Source organism: Caloenas nicobarica, chromosome 5 (genome assembly GCF_036013445.1).
Source record: "Caloenas nicobarica isolate bCalNic1 chromosome 5, bCalNic1.hap1, whole genome shotgun sequence".
In the NCBI taxonomy this organism is placed as follows: domain Eukaryota; kingdom Metazoa; phylum Chordata; class Aves; order Columbiformes; family Columbidae; genus Caloenas; species Caloenas nicobarica.
In genome coordinates this window covers 49,745,842-49,773,341 of record NC_088249.1, presented here as the reverse complement: position 1 = coordinate 49,773,341, position 27,500 = coordinate 49,745,842, and the positions used below count along the sequence as shown (strand labels likewise).

Here is a 27,500-nt window from a genome sequence, read left to right as displayed (position 1 = left end):
TTGGCTAATAAAGATTCTGAGCTGTGCAGCATAAACCATGAAAATAGTCACTTTATGAGTGCTATGATTATCTCCAGGCTAGGCTGCTCCATCCTCAGGAACTTGTTTCCTAGGCATAGTATAAATTTGGGTTTCTAGCTTTTGCCCCACAGCTTCCCCAAAGCTGGCCCAGGTGATAGTGGAGCAGCAAACCTCATCGTGTGATATTTTCTTACATTAGTGAAAATCCTCCTTGCCAAGGCAACAGCTACCAAAAGCTTTCACAGATGCTGCTTGTGCAGGATAACTAAACCACTTCCTGAACAATATCCTTAATAAGGAATGGTGAGACTTAATTAAAGCATAAAATAATTAAAAGGCAATTAAGAACAATAAGAAGTTTCTGATCATTTTCCTCTACATATAAAAAGATACAGAGGACGGGATTGCCCAATCTCCATGGTTTTCAAATGGCACTTAGAAAATGAAAGAATGAAGAAAATATTAGAAAATGATGTATAATACAGGTTTCAACAAAGGAATCAAATTATGGACTGATACAGAGATAAAAAGGCACATGTTTCTCATGCAAATAAAAATCCCCATCACACTTATCTCAGTATATAAATGAAACACAGTAAGTCCTGGGATACAAATGCATAAACGTGCTTGCCCATTGGTTCCAAATAATCCCTTGTTCCCTTGACACCCCTTTTGATGTCCTGGCTCACATCATTTCCAAAACATAATTATTTCAAAGGAAATGGGTAGCTGAGGCAGGAAACATTCTCTAACCTTGAAGGAACACCTTGAGAGCAATCCAGTTTGAGCTGATTTTCTTTCTTCCTTTTCAGAAGGAGAAGAGAGAAGAGATTGAACAATACTTTCTATTAAATTTTATCGCATTAACTCAGCACAACACTTTTACTGTTACAATGAACAAGTCATTGAAAAACAAATCCTTACAGTTTCATTACATTAAAAAAGGGAATTTTGACAAAAATAAATAATTTTCTTTAAATCCTGAAAAATGGAAGGGGTTTCATTTGGGGGGGAGGGGCGGGGGTTGGTTGTGGGGTTTTTAGGTTTGGTTTGTGATTTTTGTGGCAGGGGGGTTTTTTGTTTGAGTTTTGAGGTTTTTTGTATTGTGTTTGCTTTGGTTTTGTGTATCTTTTTTTTTTTTTCCTTTGAACACCGCTTTACCTAACCACTTAAGCACCAAGAGACTGGAAACAGCAATTGATTTGTAGGAACAAGCGTATGTCAGACCTTTCCAGTCACACAGTGCAGGCTGCTTTGCTCTGTTTTCCGTCTTTGCTACCTCTGCAAATCGTAGAGTGCATAACGGTACTTACAAAGTGAGCATGAGAGAAGAGGGCAGAGAACATCCTAATTGCTCTTGCTCGCTGATTCCATCATTGACTACTACCTCACATATATTCACGGAAGCCAAAGCATGTAGAGACAGGAATGCTTTTTCCTTATAAGCCCGCAAAGCAGGCAACTTCTTTTCTGTCTTCTTCCACGGAGCAAAGAGAGCCCATAATGCCTGCACTGCTGATACAGCTCTCCTGACAGTGATAATCTGCATCATCGCCAGGTATTATTAGCCAGGTTTATGCTTGCACCTCTTTGTGGAGTAGGGCGGGCCAAACACAAGACTGGTAGAAGAGAAAAATCACAAGACAGGCTTGACAGCCATCAAAACAAAGAAGGACAAAACATTTTTGCTAAAATAATGAGAAAATAAAAGCCTGAATTTTGGTGTGTTTGCATTTTCCTGTGATTTACTCAGACTGCAAACTCTTCAAGACAATCAGCATCTCTCCCTTCCTAACTTCACAGCATCAAGCCTCAACTGATATAGAACATGATTTGTTCAACACAACGCTAGCTCTAACACAAACAATAAAACGTGTGCTCTGAATATGAGCCTGTGACACACTGAGCTAAAGATGGAAAAAGAAGATGCTTATCAAGTTTATAAAATTTATTATTTTCCTCAGACTCATACTGGCTTTGAATAAAAGTACCAAAGAAATAAAAGCAAGCAAAACATGCACCTGTAAAACAGCTTACATTCACAGTAAACAAGGACTTGGATTTTTAACCAAAAGAAGTCAGAGAAAGGAAATCGTCCTGGGAATAAGCTGCATAACACCTCTACAGAGCCCCTTCCTCCTCATCAGGGCTTTTGCCACACTCCTTTTCAGTCCTGCTAATTTCCACCCAGGAAAACACTGATGAAAAACTAAACCCAAGCTGACTGAGGTATTGATGTAGCGTTCTCATTCTTCTGTAACTTCTCCTCCTGAAGGGAACATGTCCATTGAGATCATCACCTCTCCAGAGAGAGGAGCTACGATGCAGTATTCAGACAGCAGCTGACACACCAGGGCCCAGACTAGTCTGGGGCTTGGACAACATGCTGTTAAGAATAATTATTCAGAAAGCCAAAACCCACAGAACAACACCTGCAGAGGCTGCCATCTCTTGGATTTAAACTGATTCTTATCACTATGTTTCAGAATGACTCCATGGCAAAATTTGTCTCAGATATTTGTTCTTTGGAGTCCAAGACATCATTTTTACAGAAGCTGAAAGAGCTCCAATTGGTCTTGAAGCCAGCTTTAAAATAGGGATTGAGTGACAACTAGTGGTGATTTTCATAAGTGCATCTGTGTGGATTTCTCCGCACGATGTAATCTGCATCAAGAGCTTATTTCATTGAAATAACACAGATGCATTCCAATTATGTAGAAAAGCTTTCCAGAAAAAATATGTACACATATGTGAAGACATGGGAAATATGAACCTGCTCACATGACTCTAAGTAGTTTCTTACCAATCTAGTAAAGCTGCTTAGATATACAGACTTACACAAACCAAGTAACTAGAAACAGCCCCACAGGAACACATAAGTGTAACCAGCCCACCATCCACTCCCAAGTAATGAATAGGTGGGAGTGAATATGGAAGGAGTCAGAAATTAGAAGTAGCCTGACCTTCCTCCTGGTACATCTCTTTCCTTATAGTGCTCCAGCTGAATATTAGAAGCTTACAGCTCCTCAGCTAGAGACTGGCATTGAACCATTCTATTAAATAGCCCATGATTCTCTCCTCCATTAATTTCTCTAGTCATGTATGCTTTTAGCCTCAACAGCATGATGTAGTGGTGAGTTCCACAGCTCCGTTCTATGTTGCAGGAAAATATATTTTCATTTACTTAAAAACTACTACCTATTTCATCAGATGGTTTCTAGTTCCTGATTTATGAGAAGGTGAACAATCATTCCCTAATTTATCTTCTGTCCCTTCTTCATGATTTCATTAGCCTTCTCCCGTGACCTCTCCTTTACCTCTTTTCCAGGCTGATGAGTCTAGAAATTGATGAATTCATGCACAGTAGGGAAAAAAAAAAAAAGACCTTCCCTTTTATTTGCCTCTTTAATTATCTCTGAACATGGAGCTAATGCTTCCAAAGACTTACCAGGAGCAACTTTTGCAAAGCAGCCTTACTTGAGGTATGATTCATCATCACTGCCCTCAAGTACTTTGTGGGGTTTTTGGTAGGGAAAGAAAGAAGGTTATTTTCTTTCTACATGCATTACTTTGCATTCATTGGCAATACATTTTAACTCTCATTTTATGACCTGGTCACTTAGTATTGAGAGAACCCCTCCAACACGTCAAACTGCTTTTAAATCTGGCTACCCTGATTATTTTTATATCAGCATAATGTTTTATTAGTATCAGGGCCTAGTACAGTACTACAGCTCCAACATAGCCACAAAAATATTAGGAAAATAAATGGCTAGAATCAAACAAGGATAAGAAAGTGCAACAGGGCCTTCGAGGAAGTTTTTGGAATTTACCCTGCGCAGTTTTCCTGTCCAAAGTGCTGTGATCCTGGTGCATGGACACTGAGAAAGCAGTGGCTGCTGTTTAGATTCTAAGAACTTCTGAATTCAGTAAAGGAAAAAAAAAAAAGTGAAGGGTGGAAGAAAAAGTGCCGACTATACATCCATTTCAAGAATCCTCAATTAACATTATTCTTTGCTTGTCACAGGGAGCTGTTTCTTTAAGGTGCTTTAAATCACAACTGAAAGAATACAGAGGAAGTTGTAGATCCATCAACTTTTACTATTATTATAAGTCTCCTCTTGAGTATAAGCGCACTGTCTTTAAAAAAGGTACAAAAATACGTTTCTGCTCCTGATCGTGGAAGAAAGCTTGGCAACACTAACCCTAAACGTTCATAAAGACAAATTAAAAACAAAACCCAACACTGTGAAATAAGCTCATGATATTAAAAAAAATCTCCTGCTTTTGAAGGTATGACTCATCATTTGACTGCTTGTGGATTGGCTGTATCATTACAATGAGACTAGCAAATGTGTCAATTAATTTATTAATATTTGCAGTTTCAATTTTCATGACTGGCAGAGAGATATGAAACAAGAAAACAGTTTAATCTCTCTCCAGAACACTTCATGTTTTTAAATCATCTCTCCATTCAATTGACATACTGAATGCAGCCTGCTCAATCCATAAATGCAATAAATTAATGTGGGCTACAGATAAGATTCAGATTCTGCAGAAGCTCAACTTCCTCAGGAAATAATAAAGACTTCTTAGCTGCTCTCTGAGATGCCCAGAAATATTTTCCAGACATGACTCCAAGAAGCACAACAACGCCTTGTTGTTCCATTCAACAAAACCACAGAAAATGGGCACACAGGCACACGATCAGCCCTTCCAGAAGGTAATGATGTCACTATGAAGTCTCAGTGGAGATACCAAGGATCGAGTACCACTAAGGCTAGGTTTGTGATGTGGGGTGGTCACCCAGGCATTGATGGGGGGATTTGCCAACACAGAGGAATCACAAAGGCAGATTTGGAAGATGTAATGACCACAGCCACTGCCCTTCCACCACAAGCAGCACACTAGATTATCTGAAGATGATTTGTTTGCTCAAGTAAAGGCATTTGTGTTCAGGGATTGGGACAGAAAATTTGCAGAGCTCCAGCAAGCTGTCATGCAGCTCAGGTCAGCACATAACTAGTTGCTTTCAATACTTACAATTTTGCAACCTAGACTGTTAACTAGAAGCAGAGGGTTATGTGAGTGAGGGTCTAGTGTCCAAAACAGGAGTAAGGACCTTGCAACAAAGCCATGAAGCACATGTTGCTGGATCTTGGTTCTGCATCATTGCTTTTGGTCTAGTTGCTTGGTTCCTCATTCTCACCAGGCTATATAGTCTGTTCCTATGAACGCTCACCTAAACAAGTGTTTGAATTGTGACTACGTTAGTGAACCACCCCGATAAAAATCCTGATCCTGTAATCTTCCTCCTGACTGTGAGGGAATACCAAGCTAATGATCTTTGTCTAGCTGGATGCACACTCGAAGCACCCACTGAGCTCCACAGAGAAGGGCCAGCTACCTGTCCAGGAGATAAAAACAAGCCATAAACCATCAAAAAACAAAGTAGAAAGTAACATTCACATAGTTGGGAATAGAAAGCACTGGAGGGCAAAAAGGCCAAACTGTTTGTGTTTGCAAAAATACCAGTGGGACATAAGGTAAAGAGGAACACAGAGAAAAACCACAATAGTAACCAGGAATTGACAAGGAAAGACCATAAAATATGGGCAACATAAGCAAAGGGCAGAGTGACACATCATCCCTCCACAAAAATAATATTGTGGGAGTTTTGATGTAGATAGAGGGTAGCCATAGTCACCCATTTATACTCTGGCCAAGAGGAACATGCAAGCCACATGGACAGGGGTTCTGCACTACAGCAGCTTTGTCTCCAAGGCACAGCTAATGCTGCAGCACTTATTAGCATCAGGTTGCTAAAACATAAAGTGACCATTGTACAGATGAGAAAATGTAAGACTCCTGGGAATACGTCACCAAGAAACAAAACGATCCTTATCTCACTCATCAAGCAAAGTAAACAGAGCAGCACAGATTCACCGAGAATGATAGGCAATTAGATGTACAGTCAAAACCTATTGAAAAATCAATAGAAAGATTCACAGTCCCATGCAGATTCTCAATCAGACCCTTAGTTGTGATGCACCTATATCAATAACAGAGCTGGATATATCATTTTGCCACACTATAAGGAAACAATTCCCAGGTTAGAACAGAACTACAGTAAGCTAAACAAAAAGCTTTAGAAGTGGATTCTGGCTCTTCTGGAGGAGTGCAAGCATTGGGAGGGGGTATAATACACTGTGTCCTGTAAACAAAGATTTTTAAAAAAAAATCTGTGTGAAGCCAGCCATGAAAACACATGGGTTCAACATTAGGGTGTTTATTCAATAATTCTACTTTAGACGCTTTATGAAGTATACAAACAACTGAGGCATATAAAACATATTGTCTGCCAAGGGAGAGGAGGAAAAATTCTCTTCTAGGGAGGCTTTGGTTCCTATTAATATTGAAACCACAGCTGGCACTATTTCTTTCATTGATGAGGAAACATGCACTTCCTCTTTCACAAAATTTAAATTTCACTGTGCTTTTCAGGGTAAGAGAGGAGAACAGAGCTGAATCAAGCACATAGTGACCGACAGTTGAAGTACTGAAGGAATTGTTGAGCATTGAAACCATAGCAGCACCTCAGAGTTCCTGCATACTTTGCTAAGCACCTTATCAAACACAGTGGGCACAGAGTTATGGGGACATCGTCCCTGCCTCAAAGGGCTTGTCATCCAAGTCCCCAGGAGAGGAACCGATTCAGACAGCTGTGAGGGAGATGTATGAAAGAGACTGTCATGATGGCATCACTTGCCAGCTCGAAGCTTCTTAGCAAGGCAGCCCTTACTGAACGCTGAGGAGAGCTGAGGCAGCCTTGAGCTGCTGGAGGAACAGGAGCAGAGAGGCTCAACAGGAGCCAGGCCAGACCTGGCAGGCAGAGCTCCCCCACCCCGCACACCTCCTCCTCCCTGGGCAGCAACAGGGTACTGCCACGGGCAAAGAAAGTGGAACATGGATGGCTACTCTCTCACCCACAGCAGCTTCTCCCTTGAGCAACTGCTTCCAGGGACATGCCTGGAGCTGGCTCTGCAGGTATTCCCCATGCAGCAGCTGTCTCATCATCTTACTGTTACTGGCAGAGGAGAGGTAAGGAAAGACTGAGAATGAGAAAAGTCATCAGCTTTCTTGATCTTTAACCAGGACTCCTCTTGGATGCCAGATGTGACATGGAAGAAAACATGAAGGAGGCTTTATGGGAATGCATGACAAATGAGCACTCGGGCAGATGGGGAGTGATGTCTCAATGCTGCACTGGACAAGAGATGAGAGGCAGGGGTAGAATATGAAGAGCTGACAATGAAGATGAGTGCTTTGCACTTGGGTGGTGGAAGAAAAGATGTTCAAAGCAATAAGCCAGAAATGCACTCTTTGTAACCACATTCTTGAAACAGGGAAAAAACATGCAGCTCTGACAGACAATGAACTGTCTCAGGAGCCACACAGACTAGAATGAACTGCACAGCTAGAAATTTTGCAGATCACTGTAGCAGAACTGTGCCCTGGAGCCTTAACTTCAGAAAACCTAAGAGGACTGCATTTTAAGTTATGTCTGAGCTTGCAAGCCAACCAGCCACAATGGACCAGAAGGGCACAACTGCCTTCCAGGCAGTCAGCGACAGCATTTAAGTTTTTTGTTATCCCTCCCAGACAGAAAAGAAACCAACCTACTTTCTTCTAATTTGCAACAACAGAGTACAGTTCTCAAAGTTCAAGTTCTGGCCACTATTCCCCCATGCTCCCCTTTCATTTGCCAAGCCACCCAGGGCTGGACAGGGCAAGGCTTAGGAAGTAAATCATCCAACTCTAAACTCAAGAGTCCTTAGTGAGGATGAGATATAGTTCAAGAAGTATAAGAACAGCAGGAAAAAAAAAAAAACAAACTATAGCCTTTCCTGCTGTTCATTAGTGACATGACTACCATATCTTTGGATCTCTTCATCCAAAGATCAGCAGATCACAAGTTGCATGGCAGTCCTGGTACCAATCCTATTCCAGAACACAGAGTCCTCCAGCTTATACACTGACCCCAATACCAAGCTCAGAAGTCCTCTCCTTGCTGGCCACAAGAACATCATACTATTTCATAACAAATCTGCAGCTAATTGAAAATACTCAAAACAAAGCATGAACATATTTTAATAAAAAAGCAATTCTACCCACTGGAACTTAGTGCTTACTCCATACCTTATTCTTCCTGCAAAACCACTACAGAACTGCTAGTTTCCACAGTAGTCCCAGGGCTTCAACACAATACAGATGTGACTGGCCCAGGGATATATGTCACTGTGGCAGATCCATTAGCAAATTGCAGGAAATTGAGCGGGTTACAGTGTGCTAGCTGAGTCATAGTACCTTACAGCAGCTCTTCCGTATGTCCTCTCAACCTGCTGCAACCACAGGAGATTTAAGCAATGTAGCTATGGACAGCTGGGCAAACCAAGAAATTTGTTACCACATCTCTGCCCACCACATGCCCAAGGTCAAAGTCAGAGGCTGCATTTTACTCCTCAAAAATCTTTGACTAAATACCATATAACAATGCCACACCATAAATTATGTGGACTATAAATTCAACAAAAGACATGAGCACAAGTTATTAATTCACCATTCCTACTCAAGATTATTGATGACAAAACATTTATCCTAATAAGCACAAGGAACACAGGTTAACTCCACACAGATGCATGAAAATTCCTCAAATATTTCAAGTACACATACAGAATGAGTGAAAAAAGCAATAAGCATGAGGGTGAAGGGGGAAATACACAAAACGTCCTACGCTTTACCTCAACAAGTGTAAATGCTAAGGTGGATATTTTGCTTCAGGACAAAAATTAGCCATTATATCACCTCATGTGCCTTCTAAGTTTAATTTACAATAACAATGCTGGGAGAAGACTCTATCAGTTACTGGTTAAAAAGAAGTTGTATAGAATAAAGAATATGGGCCACAACTGGAATTAAAAATCAGTCTCAGCAATTCAAAAAAGTGAGTTTTCTGAGTAGCAAAGTGATAGCAGCTTTCTTCCTTCCAAGCATTCAGAGAAAATTAAATTTAACCCCAAGCTCTCTCTTTCCTACCTCTTTAGCAGCCAGCCTCAGTAACTGGCAAAGGCAACTGAAAGTCTTCTCCCCAAGTGTCCTGAGAATACACATTGCAAGCCCCTATACCTTACCTGGAAAGGACGCTGAAACTCTGAAACAAATAAAGGGGTTTTTTTTTCCCCAGAATGTTTAAATGAAGTGGATATGAAAGAAAAGGAACTTGACTCAGAAACAAATTTTACAAGTCTCAAATAATTGCATGGTTCTGATATTTGGAAATGCTGGGGAATAGTTATTAGTTTAGTAGTCCTTCAGCCATCATTGCCTCTTTCAAAGAAGTATCTGCTTTCTGTGCTCTGTTTACCCATTGTATGATGAAAAAAGTCACAAGCAAAATATTTGTTTTCTCTTACAAATCACATTTAAGATTATAATCCATCCTGACACCAGGACAAGGAGTTCATTTTCAAGTTTAAGGTAATTCATCACTGAGCTAGGATCTGAGCTGCACTAACAAATGTGTTTCAAAAATATGTAGGTGCAAGTCTTTACACAGCCATTTGAAATGTCTAATCACGCAGTCCTGCGGTTTGCTTTCTCTAGAAGAGCTTTTGTGGTTACATTAATCTCTGGGAATTGTCCTACGCCACTGAAAACCAAGGAGCATCCGGATTATTGATTTGACCATACACTACTTTGAGCTACAGACTCCGACTTTTGACTATGTGTTTGAGGAGAAGCCTCTGTATTCTGACATAGGGCAACAATCATACAGAGATGAAAGCCCCAACTGAGAGCATGTCCCCACTCTTTTAAAAGCAAATCCTCAGGAGAAATCCCTGGCATCTTTACACAGTCAGGCTAGGACGTGAAAAGATGAGGTAGTATTTTATTGATTTTGCAAATGAAGAACTGAAGCAGGTAGAATTTTTATATATAAAGCCATGCAGACACCTAATCCTCTTGAAAGTAGTGGGAGTTAGAGATCTAAATGATTTTTCAGATTTGGCCACAATAGATATGTTCACAGTCACATCAATGGGCACTGTTTTCCTGGGCAGCTGGGGGACCACCCTTGAGCCTCAGCCCCAAACCCCTGACTCTCAGCCTCTGGCTTCCATCTTAAGTAACCGGATAGCCCCGAAGGCTGGGAAACTCCACCACTACAGAAGAAGCAGCTAGTGCTATTGTTCTGCTCATCTCCGCAACATGGACAACCAACCACTCCCTGGCTTTCAGGTGACACAGGCAACGTAAGTTGCCAAAATCTGTATCAGAGTCCCTGAACCCTTGCCTGGGAACCTACACACCCTCTTCTCATACACAGTTTGGTAAGCTGCAGGGCACGATCCATTTGTTAAACAGGCCACAGAAACTTAGCTACCTTGCTTACTCCGAAAGGGGAGGTAGAATAGTTCTAGGTCCAGATTAGGCATATGGGCAGACTAATGTGGGGGAAAACTGCCCTGTTATCATCCATCTGTTACATTAGCTGTGCCAACTCTCTCCATTTTATCTAACTTGACACTAAGCACCTAAGATTTTCAAGAGAGATCATTATACAACGTATACAATAATCACTCTTTTATTGGAGGTTATGTTTTAGATTACATTTTTGGCCTTCGTGTTTGTAAAGAAAAACTAAGAGTGACCTTGAGTATGCTTTAATGCATGAAGACCTGGAGAAAGCAGCATATGGTGATCTTCTGAGGCATATAATATCAGATTTGGGGATGCTCAGGGACAAGAAGACTGGGACAGAGGGCTTCAGCCTCAGAGATATCTACAAAAAAAGTCAGGCACATAAAAGAACACAAGAAGCAGAGTTCAAATCATCAGGCCATCTTAGCAGGATTTGGGCACTGTGTGTGCATGCAGTAAGTCAACCATGATGGTTTACCACACCCCGTGCACAATGAAAGCAGGCTCAGTACATACAAACCTTCTTAGCCATCCGGTTCTCGTGACATTGTAGATCATCATATCAAAACATTAAGATTAGAATTTAAATAGTCTTGATAGCAATATGACATGATTCTGATAGCAAAGGCCATTTAAAAAAAATCAGGAAAAAACCCCAAAATTCTCGTGGCAATGGTACAAATAACATATGCAGCATGTGGATATGTTAATGTGCTTCTTTCAGCCTCACAGGCTGGGGGATAGCAGGGGTATTTTTTTGTGTATGCTTCAAGTATAGTTATGACCTTAATAATAATGCTTGCTCACTCAATATCCAGGGTTCACACTTGGGAATTCCTGTCTCGAATGAGGAAGGAAATTTATTTGTCCTCAGAATCTTAGCATTGCCATTTCAAATAATACGTTGTTAAGGTTGTTATGCTACCAGTGAAAGGTGCCGCCTCCACAGCGCTGCAAATTGAAATCCTCCCTACTGTAGCTTCAGCTGAACCACTGTAATACACTGCCCTTCAGCCACTCTTTGGCCTGATTTAGCATCGCAGGTGATTTGGCTCTTCCTAAAGACCATTAAACTATTGACCCATTAAACTTCAGACCCTGTGTGGCAGTGCCAGCTGCAACACAACACGCCAACCAGCAGGCCCTGGCATCACAGCACTTCATTAAAGCCATTGAAGAGCTAGGACATGTCAGGGTTCGATAGTAATGTCATGTTAACAAGAAAGAACACTGACTTTTAGGACTAGAAATGAGGATAGATGCATGAGTTTTTCTGGAAAGTATGTTGTCACTAAACAATAAAGCATGGCACAGAAATGGGCTGATTTTATACTGCAGTGTTTAACTGTGCCACTTCCAGAGGATCTGTTCCCCCTCCAGCCTGGCACAGCACAATACAAAGCCCTGAGAATCTCCACACTGATAAAGGGTGCCTCAGTGGCAGGTTTACACCCTGGACACTCCACCACACTCCAGCCTTGCTGAGCAGCTGTGAAACTTCCCCTAAATCTCCTCACCTGCATGCCTGATCGGTGCTACGGAAAAGGTCTCTACACAGCATTCAGCACTGGTTTGATTGAATGACAAAAGCAGTTTCAACTGTAGGTACCAGTCTGTTATGAAGTGGATTGCAGCAGACACCCAAACAACAACAGGTAGCAGTAATTTCAGAAAAGTACCACACTAGTCCTCATACTGGCCAGGTACTGAATATTTAACAACTATGTGGCTGGGTCTTTGATTGCTCTTATTCAGCACAGCTCTGAAGAACTAGTACTGCATTGCTTAACCTCAGTTGAAGCTTCGTCCCAAAGTCCTCAGTACATATAAAAGCCACGGTTTGATTTAAGTACTCTTCCCCAAGCCAAGATTCATCATTTCCAGCTAAAGGGAAGGACAGTATATTTGTACTGTGCTGAAGCCCTTGGGACTCAGAAGAGAAGATTAAATGGAAATTTTCTTCCTTTTTTTTTTTTTTTAAACCAGGTTTATATGACTGGTATGGGTCAGATGAGACAAGATAGGTTCTTAAGAGGCTAGGTCCCCTGGTACAGAGCACAGACTGAATGTTATCAAGACTGTACCTGCCAGTCATTAGGATGCTAATTGGCCCTGACAGGGCTCTGGTGACTGAAGTGAACATCCTAACTGTCACTACCTGGAAGCATTGCTGCAGGGAACAGCTCCAAGGAGCCTAGACGAAAGAAGTAGGTGTGAGGAGGTAGGGAGACTGGGGATGTTTATAGCTCTCTACAGCTGTCTGCATCACATATTCAAACATGAAAAAAATACTTATATCTTTCCACACCGTGCTGCTAAAAATTCCACTAAAAAATCACTTTGGGTAATTTACATTTAAATGGACTTTGCACATGAACTAGGTTGTTTCGCTAGTCATGTTTACAATGACTTTCCCTCCCTCTTTCCCAGGACACCATGACTCTTGTCTTCAGCACCATCTTTTCTTTCCCTGTCTCCCATCCTATCCAACTAAAACATCAAAACCAAATTAACTTGTCTGATTTCCCCACAACCAACTCTTTCCTACTGCTCTCTTCCTATCAGAGCTTTACTTTGTCTTGAAAAATTCTGGTGTGTTGAGTGTTTTTGTTTGCTTAGGTGGCCAGATTTGCCATCTGTGTACTAGATTTCCAGCACTTCAAAGCAGAGAATCAAAACTTTCTGAACAGCTTACTGGTCACAAACAGTGGCCATTTCTAGTTTTGGTTGGACAGCATTCCTGTAAGGCTGGGAAAGCAACAACAGAGAAGGGCAAAACTGAGACTGGATTATCTAGACATTAAAGAGAAGGCTGAGAACGATCAAAATGTGGTTTGGTGAAAAATAAATGTTATTTGAAGTTGTGTTTTGTACTTCACTACTGAGTGAAGCGCTTGAACCAGCGACCTGAATGTGACAAGTTAGCTGTATCTTTTAAGAGACCAGCTGTGAACAAGATAACTCTGCTAACAAGATGCCAGAACAGACACAACACTAGACCTCAACTCTGAATCACAGGTCAACATTTCATCCAGGTCCTGTACACACAAGATGAAACCCAGAGAAGCTACAACCAAATTTAATCTATGACAAAAGCAAGTGGGCTCTGGAGTAATATTCATAGACAAATGAAAATGAACGTTTCATCTGACAGCTGCAATCAGCTGTCCACTTTTCTTAATCCCCCACTACCATAATAACAGGCAACTCCATGTATTATCTTTCTAGAACTTCAGGACATGCAGACCAGAAACAAAGTGGCAGGGAAGATCTCCTCTCTACCCCAGCAAATCACACAGGTGCTCCTACACAGCCTATTACCCTGCATAAATGTCAGCGCTGTGGTCCAAAAATCTGCTGGGGATGAGAGGATCCTGGCAGAAACTAAACAAGAGCTTAGCTTCCACATTTGAACACGCTGATAAATACTTGCAATGCAAGTCATTTCTACCTTTCTAAAACATGCATCTGATAAGATCATGTCAAGACTATATGCCTAAGGTGATGAGGTGAGAGAAGGGGAGAATAGTACCATGAAAACTAAACTCATAGTTACTGGAACTCCACCAGTGTCTCCTAAAATTACTGTAAAATGCATAGGGAAGGGAAAAAAAAGGGGGCCAGAGGGAGGGAATTGGGATGCAAGTCTCCATGTACTATCTTTTGTACTGGCATTGCAGGAATAAAGCTTCTTCTTGAAATAGTTTGCAGTGCAAGCAGACAAAGAATGGTGCAGGACAAAAGAGACACAGAGAGGACAAAGCAGCTAGGATTTCCACTCCTCTGGCTCCAGGGGAGAGAACGGGACCACAGTTCATCACCCTCTCTGCTCAACTAAACCCCTTCTAGCTAGCCCCAGCACAACCCTCCCCAGGCAGGCTGTAGAAGAGGAATCTGAACACTGCCAGAAGGATTCTGGAGAGCCGCAGAATTTGTGCCTCTCTGCTGCATGCCAGACCTCATCTATAAAACAAACATGCCTCAAGAGTCTGTGCTTCGTATTGTCATTTCCGTCAAGCTCCTGCAACCAGCTTCGCTTTCCTTTGTAAATAGGTTTCATTGCTTCATAAAATAGATGTATTAGTCACGAATAAAAAACAAAAAAATTACTGGGGAGGGAAGCAATACTCAATGTACCACAGCCAGTAAAAGACCAAAGAAAAGAAAAATATTAGCTAGAGAGTTCTAAGAAGGTTAGTGTTACAAAGAAACAAAATACTGGCTCTGACACAGGAAAAAGCTCTTCTGAATACCAATGTTTCCATACAGCGACAAAGAAGTTATACTTACCTCAAAGGAGATTAAGTAATATACCATAGCACCTGAGGAAAGGGAGGAAGGTAGAAACAAGAAGCAAGAAAGCATTAACACAAAGAGAATAAGGTCCCTGAAGTCTGTTTCATATAGCTGCTTCTCCTTCACGAAGGAGATTTATATCTTTTCCTTGGAAATTCAGCATTCAGGAAAGTGGACTTAGAAGTATAACTCCATAATAAAACCCTATTTTCCAGTCCCCAGGAAACTATAATACTGATTTACTGGTCAAAGAAATAAATGTGCCTCAGAGTTCCATACAAGGCACTTCTGCCTTTCTGAAGTTAATCCAGCTCTAAGATGGATAAGCAAAAGGCAAACACTAGTGGAAAAATACCACAGAAAGCATTTGTGTAGATAAAAGGAGCCTTCTGAAGGCCAGTATCCCTGCCATGATGGAATAATTTTCATTCTCTAGATAAAGAGCTGGAGAATAAAAGTAGAAAAAAATAGAAAAAGCACACAACCCCGCTCCCTGGGCACCAGAATATGTTTGCTGGTTGGGGACTATGCTTTACTGAAAATGCTTTATCAGTTATATTTAAAACTGGAAATATTTCATATGGGATTCTTTTGAGCAAACGTTGACATCAATGTCTGCACTAGTTTCCCAAACTGCCACTACAGTCAACAGAAACAGGCATGTTGCTAAAGCAGTTGTCTACAACAGGGTCAGATGAACTTTGTCCTAAAATACCTATTTCTCTTTACTGACTGGAAGGAGAGTCTATATAACTCAGTCAGATGCAGACAGCTAGTTTGTAGGCATCTGAAGCTAATGGTGGACACATTTCAATAACCATCAAAATGATTATTGCAGCACTTCTCTTGAGAGTCAAGTACAGACACAGGGTTTGCAAAAATGAGTCCGCTTTCTTCTCACTATGAAATCTTACTGGAAGTCTTACTCCGGAGAATGCAAATACAAGTCCCAAGCTGCTATACAATCTATGTTACCAATTACAATGAATCAAGATGCAGCCCTTGTAGTTGCAGAGATAGCCTTTTAAATACAAGAAAAATGCAAGTGGGAGAAACACCATATTCCTGTGCCTGCAGATTGATAAAAACAGGACTTCAGTGATGCTTAAGAGCATGAAAAGAGCCATTGGACAAAAATTCACAAGACTGACAGTTTTGCTTTTATAAAATAATTCTCCCTTAGATTCAGGTCAACAGAGCTGTCCCTCAGCTCCTAATCCTGGGTTTAAATGCAACTTCCAGAAGCAGAGGTGAAGATGATAGACCCCATATTTCTGTTAAAACAACTTGTTGTTGGTAAGCAAGGCAAATAAGTCCTAGAATAGAACTTAATGATGCTGACCTAAAGCATTCAAATCCATGGCCTGGCAGAAGAGCTCACATAGCCCCATCTGGCTAGACCCCAACAGAATGGGAGCTCTAAGCTGTTCTCTTACCCTTCTCCTGACAGGTGCTCTTTTGCCACATAACACAGGTGGCTGAGAGCAGGTTGCAAGAACAATCCACATGGCCCACAGCTCATCTCCCTGTCCATTTGCAAGGGGTTCTCTGGGAAAAGCACAGGCAGGGCTGGGTCACCTTCACCAGGACACCAGCAGCCCACTGCTGGTCACCATCTTTCTCTACATGGTACTCCAGAAGAGAAGCAATCTATGTGCATGTTTGCATCTCAGAAACACTAGACAACTACTGTAGATAGACCAACTGTACTTTGCATGCAAGAAGTGCAGCTCTCACCAGGCTGTAGTATAAACCCTGTGTTCCCCTCCATCTAGGATGGCTGGGCACAGCCAGAATGAAGTCTCTATTCAGGCAGGAGCACTTACTAATGTAGTGGTCATTTATCCCACATGGGCTGAAAACCCTTTGATTATGGATCATTTCCTGTCCTGCAGTCGTAGAGTGTTTACCAAGCATGAGTTGCCAGTTGGGGCTTGTGAACACTGATGTGGAACAAACAAATAAAATTAGCCTTATTCAGACTAAATTCCAAAGCATAGGCTGTTTGCTTGCCCACATTCAAGATTAAATACAGAGGGTTGGGCTAACCTCTCAGTTCAAAGTGAACCAGACACTGACCTTCTCCTTTGGCAAGGACAAAAGGCTATAGAGCAGCTGCTTCAGGACTCAGAAACAGTCCTTTATTAAAACTGGGAAATTACTCCTATCAATGAAAGGCAAGGGGACTCCAGAAACATCTCCTGCAGCACACAGGAGAAAATGTCCAATCTCAACCTCCATTTCAAATGCTAATTACTTTCCAGAATACTAACCTGATTTTTTCCTCGCTTCCACAGAGGATAAAAGAAATAGTCTGGTACAGAGATCTTCATCTTTCCCTTTCTAAATTTATATAAATTATGTAATTGCACTTTTAAAGGACAAGTAGCTAGAAGAGAACTGCACAATGAACTAACACTACATGTGACAGATCAGGAAAAGAATACTTTTAAAAGCAGGAGGGCACTTTCTTCTCCAAAGCACTTGAAAAGAGAAAGTAGAAGGCACTATAATTGCATATGTGAAAAATTATTCAAGGACAATGGGATGTACAGTATGTTCTTTTATTTGCTGATGTTATTATATACTTTAAATGATGTAAAGGATGCCCAGAACACAAGGATTGCTGCCATCTTGAAGAAGATGAATGCACTTAAAGATTTGTGTTTTCTTAACATATATATCTGATAAATCATATATGTACACAGAAGTGCAATCTAGCAGGAGGGGCTCACAGGAAAAAGCTTGTCATTGTGAAAGGATTTATTAATTATTATAAATAAAATTATGATCATGGAATTTAAATGTCTGGAAGCATTTTGCCAAAATGATTTAGCTCTGGACTAAAACTCCAAGAGAAGAGAAAGGAAAGAGCAATTCATTTTCTCATGGTGGGATTTCAGTTAAAATCCAGAAGGCAGCTTTTTCGGTTTTTGGGTTTTTTTTCAAAGAAGTATCGGGCATTTACTCAATCGATTTTAAGACAACTATATTTGTATCACTACACCTTTAATCAAGACTTCAGCATAAGACACTGTGAAGCAGACGAAAAACAGTCCTTATGCTAAGAGTAACACAATGGTTCCCTAGCAGCAGCTCACAGGGCCATGATAAATGCTTGCAGCCTCTCCAATACGCAAAATTAGGTGCATCCTGAATGCGAAAACAGCAAAGTATGATAAACGAGGAGCTCGGTTTGCCAGAAACTTTGTGTCTGGCAACAGTCTGTTGTTCCAAAAAGGTTAGAAGCCACTGAATTAGAGTATATTACAAGAGACAGTGTGAACAAAAACCAGAGACTGGAAGAGCATGAGGAACAAAAAATAAAACCACAGCCAGCCCGACCAGCATCTTAATGTGAGCACTCCCAACAGTGAGAGAGTTAAGATCAGGTAGATCATCATTTTAATCGGGTTTTGGGGGCCATGAGCAGCTTCACTAGCAGCCCTGTGCTACCATCACTGTAAGTCCAATAGCTACTAAGCAGTCAGAGAGTGTGTCATCAGAAGGGTTTAGGAAAGCACAAGAGCTCAGCTGGGCCAGGCAACGTGTCGTTGCCCCCCATTTTAAAGGCAGACACAGGGATCGATTGTGCAGTTCACTGACAGACAGGCAGAGCACCTGCAGCACAGCCTGGTAACAAACCCTGACTTTGTGCACGGCGGGCTGTGCCTTGCTCACAGCCATGTCCCGCTGTTCTTCAGTGCCAGTAAAAGGAAAATGGCACTACACCAAACAGTGGGAGAAAACCCTCAAATCATCCTGATATACAAAGCCTGAAGGAATGCATATTATAGAAAGACTTAGTTTACTGGCATGAAATCAAACATATAAGCCAAAGATTATTCACAAAGATCAAGACAACCTTCAAAGAAGCCAGAAATCCAGGGGGAGGCAATGTATTTCCAAGTAATTCCACTTTCCTCACACAAGCCAAGGAAACTCAGAGAGAAGCTCATAAATAATGGACTTTATTTTCATTCTTTGCATATACTTTTGCTGGTGAAGTGCCCAGTGTCATCTGGAGATGGAAGCTGATAGTGAGCCATTTTTGGATACTCAGATACCTTAAAAGGGACCTTTTTAATGGAACAGGAGTGCTCAGTTTCTGAAATGAAAGCTTTTGTAATTTACTAATTCTTTTACATAGTCTACAATTATAGAAGAACTTCTAAGAAAAATCAGATTTCTGATAATAAAAGCCTCTGTAAAGTAACAAAAAAGGCATTTCAAGATGTGGTTGCTAAAGGCAGTCTATTCAAATTAAGGTACCTATTTAGACATCGGATTAACCAACCACTGACAGAACTCCCCTAGAACAGAAGGAGTCACCATTGCTTGATGTCTTCAAAACAAGACCAGAGGATCGTTCTCAAATATATGATCTAGCTTAAGCCACAGTTAATGGTTAGAGGCTGAAGTTGGTGTTAATGAAAGAAGCCCCTTCCCAGGCACTCTTATTGCAAGCAGTTCTGGTCACGCCAAAATTCAAAGATGATTAACTGAATCAAGAGTAGGTTCACAGAAGTGCTGGTAAGAATAACAGGCCTATCTCAGGAAAGCTTGGCTTATTTAAGCTGGCAAAACACAGCCTAGTAAGGGACAGGATCACTGCCTGCAAATACCCTAGAAGAGGAGAGCAGCAAAAAACTAGAAGAGCCATTTAAACCATAGGATTATCTTGGTGCAGAAATAAGCCAACCATGAACACTTCTAGGCTGGAGGTCAGAAAAACCTGGGTATGGATCAGGTGTGATCTGGAGCAGCCTCCTAATGGTAGAATTGGAAAAGGAGAAGAAAACAGAGAAAGAGAGAACCTGAGACTCCACAGAAAGGGCTCCTGCCCCATGTTGATCCCTCAGCAGCAGGGAGTCCTCCCTGGGACTGAGGCTTGAAAAGTCAGGTTGTCCTTTCCAGCTCTGAGCTCACACACAGAGTTCAATAACTTCGTAACCAGTTATTCCTGGAACAGACGGATTTACTTGTGGGTTTTTTACTGTTTGTTTCTAAAACAGAAAGGTTTTCATTTTCTTTAGACACAAAGGTAACCTCTGTTTTTCATCAGCTCTCCAGCAGATCAGGAGAACACACAGCAGGAGCAACATGTGGGAAGAGATCATTTAGGATCCAACCTTAAGCAGCCTGTGCAATCAGACAGGACAGCATAAGCAGCTTTCCACCCTTTCACCACAAATGGTGAACTTTACACCTGTTCTATTGTAAAGATCCTTCAGCTCTTACCAACAGAGTGTGGGGAAACTAACAGGTACTGAAGAACCAACAGTAAAATTAAAGCCCAAGGGGTTTAAAGAAACAAAAAAGAAGCAGTGCTCTGCAGTGGCTAGGCAGCAGTGCTGCTGGGTTGTCAAAGTGTGTATCCTTCTTTCTACAGACTAGATCCACAGACCCTGGACCCAGCAACCCTTTCTGCAGCACACTGAAGTCAGTGACCATATAAAAGTTAAAGCCAAAGTCACATCAACCTAGTAAGGAAGCTGTTGGAGTTACTCTCTTTACTTCAGAAGCAGCTTACCATAAAACCATCAAAACATATATACTAGGACTCAAGGAGAGCTTGGTTACCCTTCTGACAGTTCACCTCCTACCTTAGTCTCTCGTCTTTAGGCCAGGTTCCCTATGTATATCTGGTGAGAGATGGATCTCAGGGAGAACATATATCATTAATGGTTTAGCAACATCTAAGTGACCTTCCTGCTTATACCAGAATCCTTCCCTTCCTCTTGCAATACGAGGCATTTGCTGGGAACTGGAAGCTGTGAGAACAAATTATCATCAAGTCACACCTTTCCTTGGAAATAACAGACTAACCCTACCAGAAGTAACCAGAAAAAAATATTCAGGAAGCAAAAGTCATAAGCTTTCCATAACTGCCTCATTGTCTCAGAGCCTCTCACTCTCCTCCTCTGTACACAAAGCTTTCCCTCTTTGGAAAGTGTAAAGAGACTCTTGTGTGCTCAGAACTGTAATGTGAAAACAAAATTGTGTGTTGATGATCTTGAAATGGATTTAATGAAGCAGTTTCAATTCCACCCTTCCTTCCTCCCAACTCCACCCTCTCCTCCAAGAGGGAAATTTGTTTGGGTTAATACAGAGGAAAAAAGAGCAAGCTAAAAATAGCCTCCTTTTTGCCTTAAAAAAAAGTTAAAGCTATGAATAAACAGCCTGAAACAGGAATGCAATTAATCTGCCCACCAAATTCCTACACTGCTTGCTTGTTCACTTCTTCAAAACATTTTCATAAGGATCAAATACACAGACTTATTTCTGCAGAGCCAGTGGTATCCCAGAACTGCCTGCTTCCTTGCAGGTAAGGTAACTGGTTTGGGCATGAGGAGGAACAGTTTATGAGACTGGATGAACCAAAGATATAATCCAAGATTGTTAAATACTAGAATATTTGAGCAATATCCTTGCATCATAGGAATAAAAAAAAATGCACCAACACAAAAACACTTCTGTTGTTTTGCTTTATTGTGGAACAGACAAACTGCACTATCTCCTAAAATCTACCTTCCCACTAAAAAGCACTCACACCATCCCCATCTTAGACCCAAGTCACATCTGTCCCTGACAGCAATAGCTGTCAACACTGGAAGAGAAGGGTGATCAGCCATCCTTTTCACCCTGGGCTGGGAGCCAAAGCAAGGTTGGCTTATATATTTGCAGTGCAGAGCCAAACTTTTTTAATCTATTCTGTTCCCTATGCTATGCCATCAGCAAGCAAGCAAGTAGATTAAACTCCAGGGAGTATCTTTGCAATCTGAATATTTGAACCCTAACTTAATTTTACCCTATTCCTTTTCCACTGTATCACCAGTGAGATTCAGGTAATGCCATAATAGTCACAAGTACTATCCTATCAATGCAGACAGAAACCTGTCGGCAGAGCTGCCTTTCATTCCCATATTCCCAGTTTCCCATAGCATGAGGCATCACAGCATGCTGCCATGGAGCGCTATAGACACTGCTATGATACCTGATATGAGTTACATTTTAAAAAAGAAAACCACCTCCCTCCTCTTACAGCAGATAAGCCCTTTGGAAGGAGAAAGGAAATGCCTCACTTTCATCTTGGAGTTCAGAGGGAATGTTTTATAGCTGTCAATCCTATCAAGATCCTATTCACTTACACACCGGGGACGGCAACTACTTGGAAGCAGGCTGTGCAGCTCTGAAATAGCCAGGCTCTGAAGAGAACTTTGCCTGGTGACATTTGGAAAGCAAGGTAAAAGACGTTCCTGTGACCCTAAGGTAAATGCTGAAAACCAACACACCACAGGCAGGCCAGCTGAGTTAAGCAGATGTGACTACATAAGGCAAAGCCACATGAGCAACAAAGCAGCACCTGCTACTGGAATCCCAGGTGAGGAACATGAACCCCAGCTGTTTGCAACCACTGGTGACCCAGGTCCAAGCAAGCACTTTCACTTGGAGAGGTAAGACACCATCGGTGATCAGAGTGGGACAGTGGATGCTGGGATCTCATGCTCACACCTCTTTATCACTGGCATGGTAGACAACCTTCCCCCAGTATTTCCCATCCATACACAGTGCTTATCATCCCTTTTTGACTGCTAAAAAGACCTCAGGGATAGTATTGGGGCTATGCAGAAATATTAGAGAAAGACATCCTGGTCAATACTTATATTACCACTTCAACCACCATATTGGAGCATTCACTGGGTCTATGTTTACCATCAATTTCCATCCAAGGTGGGAAGTGTCCTTTAACAGAAAGGAACCTGGCACAGTATCCAAGTCATGCTACTGAATGGGAATCTGCAAGCAGACAAGGGAGCTGAAACTGGACTTGCGAAACTCTAAATTAGCTACCAGATCATTCTGCTTTCAACAGGCATACTAGTCAGCATGCACTTGTGCAGCCTAGTCAAAAAGTCCTGTGGCTAAACGAAAGAACAAGCAAGACAGAGCAGAAAGTCAAGGGTGGTGTGGGTCAAGGTTAGAAGCAACTGCATCAGCAGGGCTGCCACTGCAGAATCTACTGTGCATCCAGCAGTACACCAGGGCTGACTTGCTCCCCAGGGAGTTGTACTCAAGCAAGTACAACTGCAAACTCCTGCCTTCTCAAGGGTGCAGTAGCCAAATGTTATAGCACAGAAAAGGCCTTTGACACCATTCATCTGCAACCTCATCCTTTCCTGTCAGCTAGTTTTAACAGATGCAAGTGAAGGTAGCTTCCATGGGTTCAACAGGGATTCCACTTTCTCAGGGCTCTGCAAAGAAACAGAAGGCAATGGTCATTAACTCAAGAGAAATAGAAAGCAGGTTTAAGCATGTGGAAGCGATCCTGCTTTTGATCTGAAAGCCAAAAACTTCAAAATGCAGTCTAGGCTGTTTCTTTGCAGAAACACAGTCTAGGGCTCCTTTACAGCACTCAGCTCAGTGTACCTCAGATTGTGCATACAGTCACTGTTCCCAGTGACACCCCATGACAATGACTCTCTTAAGAAAACACCCACAATCACTACAGATGATTTGTCAGGAATGCTAATTGATATAAACTGGCATGTCTTTGCCACAGTCAGTAGATTCAGACAAAAATCTGTCCATACGCCAAGAAGCTTCTGCTTTGAGCAGTGTTCTCTGTTGGCTGACCCATGACACATTTCACATGAATCCTTTCTCCTTCCTGCATTTTACCCAGCCAAAATTCACGGTCCATAGCAAGATCCATCCTGTCTGCAGGCAGGATCAAGGATCTAAGTGATTAACAGGGGAAGCAGGTGTGTGGGGAGAAATCATATGCAACCTCTACGACAAGATCATGCTGCCTTCAGCAGAGGCAAAGCTCGCTTACAGGTTTACTAGAAGACTTCAGAGGAGAGTACAGAGAAAAAGCTCCCCATGGCTTTTCAGCTTTTTCGTAATTAAAACAGTCATTTCTGCACAATACTAAATCAGAAGGAAAGATGAGCCAAGCTAACCATCTCATAAAATTCTGAGTTCCCCATCACACCAGCACCAAGTGCTTTATACTTGGCCACAGAGAAAGGAGTGGAATTCAAAGGAGTTAAGAAATCTTGATCACAATGATCAGGAAGAACAGTGGTAATGCAAGATACAACCATGGCCTCGATCAATATTCCTAATACATGATATATGCATCTCAGGGCATGTCTGCAGCACTGGAAGCAGTCTTCCAGCTGAGCAGTTGTTTCTTCCTTCAGTTCTCTCCATGATTTTTCATGACCTCTTTCTGTGATTTTTCAATGCTCTTGGGAATCTGGAGAGGTCCCAGACGACTGGAAGCTGGCAAATGTTGTCCCAGTCTGCAAGAAGGGCAAAAGAGATGGCCCTGGTACCTACAGGCCTGTCAGTCTCACTTCTGTGCCTAGCAAAATTATGGAGAAGATTATTCTGGGAGTTACTGAAAAAACATCTGAAAGACAATGCAGTCATTGGTCCCAGCCAGCACAGGTTCATAAGAGGAAGGTCTTGCTTAACAAACTTAATTTCTTTCTATGACAAGGTTACCCACCTAGTTGACCAAGAGAAGCCTGTCGACGTGATCTTTTTGTATTTCAGTAAAGCCTTTGATACTGTCTCTCACAGTATCTTCCTGGACAAGATGTCCAGCACACAGTTGGATAAACACACAATGCAGTGGATGAGCAATTGGTGGACGGGCCAGGCTCAAAGGGTTCTAGTAAATGGGGTTATGTTGGTCTGGCAACCAGTCACTAGCGGGGTTCTGCAGGGATACATCTTAGGGCCAGCACTTTTTAACAACTGACTTGGATGCAGGACTTGATGGAATACTAAGTTTGCTGATGACATAAAACTCGGAGGAGCTGTTGACACTCTTGAGGGCACAGAGGCCCTACAGAGGGATCTGGACAAATTGGAGAACTGGGTAATCACCAACCACGTGAAGTTCAACAAGAGCAAGTGCCAGATTTTTCACCTAGGACAAGGCAACCCTGGCTGTACAGACAGACTGGAGGACGAGATGCTGGAAAGCAGCTCTGCAGAGAGGGATCTGGGGGTTCTGGTGGATGGCAAGTTGAACACGAGCCAACAGTGTGCCCTGGCAGCCAAGAGGGCAACTGGGTCCTGGGTGCATCAAGCACAGCATTGCCAGCTGGGCAAGGGAGGTGATTGTCCCGCTCTGCTCTGCACTGGTGCAGCCTCACCTGGAGCCCTGTGTGCGGTTCTGGGAGTCACAGCATAAAAAGGATGTAAAGCTACTGGAGAGTGTCGAGAGGAGGCCATGAAGTTGGTAAAGGGTTTAGAGGGAAAGACATATGAGGAGCAGCTGAGGTCACTTGGTTTGTTCAGCCTGGAGAAGAGGAGACTAAGGGGAGACCTCATCACGGTCAACAGCTTCCTCACAAGGGGAGGAGGTGCTGATCTCTCCGGTGACCAATGACAGAACCCGAGGGAATGGCAGGAAGATGTGCCAGGGGAGGTTTAGGATGGATATTAGGAAAAGGTTCTTCATCCAGATGATTCTATGACTCAGGCTCACTTTTATCTATTTTTCATTAAAACAATTACTTTCACTCAATATTCAATTTATGACAGGCAGTATTCTCTACATACGCTGCAAGCTGCCTCTGTCCTTCCAGACAAAACACAACAGCTCTCTAGAAGCAACCTTTCTTATTTCACAAATCATTTGTAATTTATGCATCTGCAATATTGACAAAGGTTAGAAACACACATTGTATCCAGTTCTCTTTCCTATAACCTTGCAACACAGAGTTTGAAGCCTTTTCCTTTTAAAGCATTGCTTTCTCTCCTGCTAGCGCCATTAGTTCTTAGGAGAATCAGTTATGCGAACACAATTACTTCCCTCATGCCAACTCCATAACCCAAACATCTACACCATGTCAACATTCAATTCCATTTTATTGTACAAGCTCCCTTATGCTCCCTTAAGCTCTTACTATTTTTTTTCATTGAGTTCTCTTCGAAGAAAACACTTGGACCTGCGTAGATTTGGTCCTGCCCTTCTAGTCTTGCAGATGGATTCCACACGGGAGATACACAACTGACATATTCAGCTCCCCCAGACAGCACAAGACAGGAAAATACTTGTCTGAAAACCAGAGATGGCTTTTCAAGCAATTGTTATGCCATTGCTTTAAAGGGTACAAAATATCAAAATCACCTGAGTGATTTATTGAGTTATTGGCAGAAGAGAACTATTGACAAAAGAATCGCAGGCAAGTTACACGGACATTCACTGATAGCTGGTAGGGGTAGGGAAGCATTTTCTTCCCTGTATTTGTTTCAGGTAGAAATTAAAAGAGTTTGAGGGAATGAGAATTTTCCAGAGTTTTCATTTGGTATCCAAATAGCACTGAATTAGCTAGCTCCTTTACACTGCTGGGAAAATTCCAGCCTCTCATTTTAAGAGCTTACCTAGAAACAGATTCAGTAACATTCCAGCACTGAGACACCCTCTCCTCTCACCTGCCACTGCCTATGACTACATGCCACACATGTACGATGGGTTTGATTCTGGCACTCTGAATTAGTCAGGAAGTTCAATCTTCTTTGCACAAGGAATAATTTTCTCTCCTCTTTTTATTTAAATATGTTTTTCTTTCTGAAACTGTTCTCAGGAACAAAATGTTTCGTCTAATTCTCTTCTTGGCCATTGGATGAAAAACTATAAAACACAATGTGCGTATTCTTCCATCATCCCCCACCACAAACCTCAGTACAAGGTGCAGGTGGCCAGAAGAGTTTGCAATGCTGAGCTTCCAGTATGAGCTCTTGGGGGTGGGGGGAAGGTGTATATCCATTGGCTCGGGACTGGTAAATCAATTTTTTTTTTTTTGCAGTAGCAAGTAAACTGACCAAGTATAGATAGAGAAAAATATTATTGTTACAGAATACAGCTAACAAATCCTTACTGGGGAAAACAGAGTGTGTGTAGGAGAAACTCACTGTGACTGGTGGTTTTGCAGATGACACACAAGATGCAGTTGGAAGCAGCTTTGGATGTCCCGCAGCAATAACAGCCAGCCCTTCAGTGATGGCACTGCAAGACACAAAACAACAGACTCATGAGTAAAACAGGCAGGTGGTGATCAGGAGTCACTTCAGGAACAGACTTTCTAATCCAGGATTACAGGTCCCTGCTTCACAATCCCCTTCCCCTCCCCTCTGTACTTCCCCACGTGCTCTTCGACCTCAATTAAATTTATTATTAAAATGAAACTTATGTCACCAAATAAAGACTGACTTACTGGAGAAGATCTCTTCTTGCACATTTCCAACACAGAATTTTTTAAAACATTCAAATGAGGTGACATTTACTCATTGAATCCACATGCAAACGAATAAAGTGAGAGTGAAGGCGCAATGGCAAGAGACGTAAGGCATGCTGGGCATGCATAGAAAAGTCCACATAAAGACTGCCTAAAGAACAGCACCTTGTAATTTATGATCCACTAGCACCCCAAGAAACAAGCTTTGTTGCTCCCAGGGAAAAATGCACAGAAAGCATTTGGAAGAGAGCACAAGCTTATGTATCCTATGCAGGGAGAAGGTCACGATAGGGGAGAGTAAAATTGATAAATATTTCTAACCACTCCAGTTTCTGAGATTGACAAATGCCAACAAAGCAAGGTCAGCTGGTAGAAGCAAATGCCCACAAATGAAAGGCACCTTCTGCTGGGAGTGGTAACATTGCACAAAGTGGTGCT

General features: G+C 42.0%; 1 protein-coding gene across 3 annotated transcripts in view; it reads right to left on the bottom strand.

Annotated features, from left to right (window-relative positions):
* TSPAN4 (tetraspanin 4) overlaps positions 1-27,500 on the bottom strand; it is a 465,016-nt gene that overhangs the window by 361,089 nt on the left and 76,427 nt on the right. For all 3 annotated transcript variants that reach the window (XM_065635457.1, XM_065635456.1, XM_065635458.1), the window contains exon 2: positions 26,740-26,833. The gene's annotated coding sequence lies outside the window, so the exon portion shown is untranslated. The remainder of the gene's footprint in view (positions 1-26,739; positions 26,834-27,500) is intronic.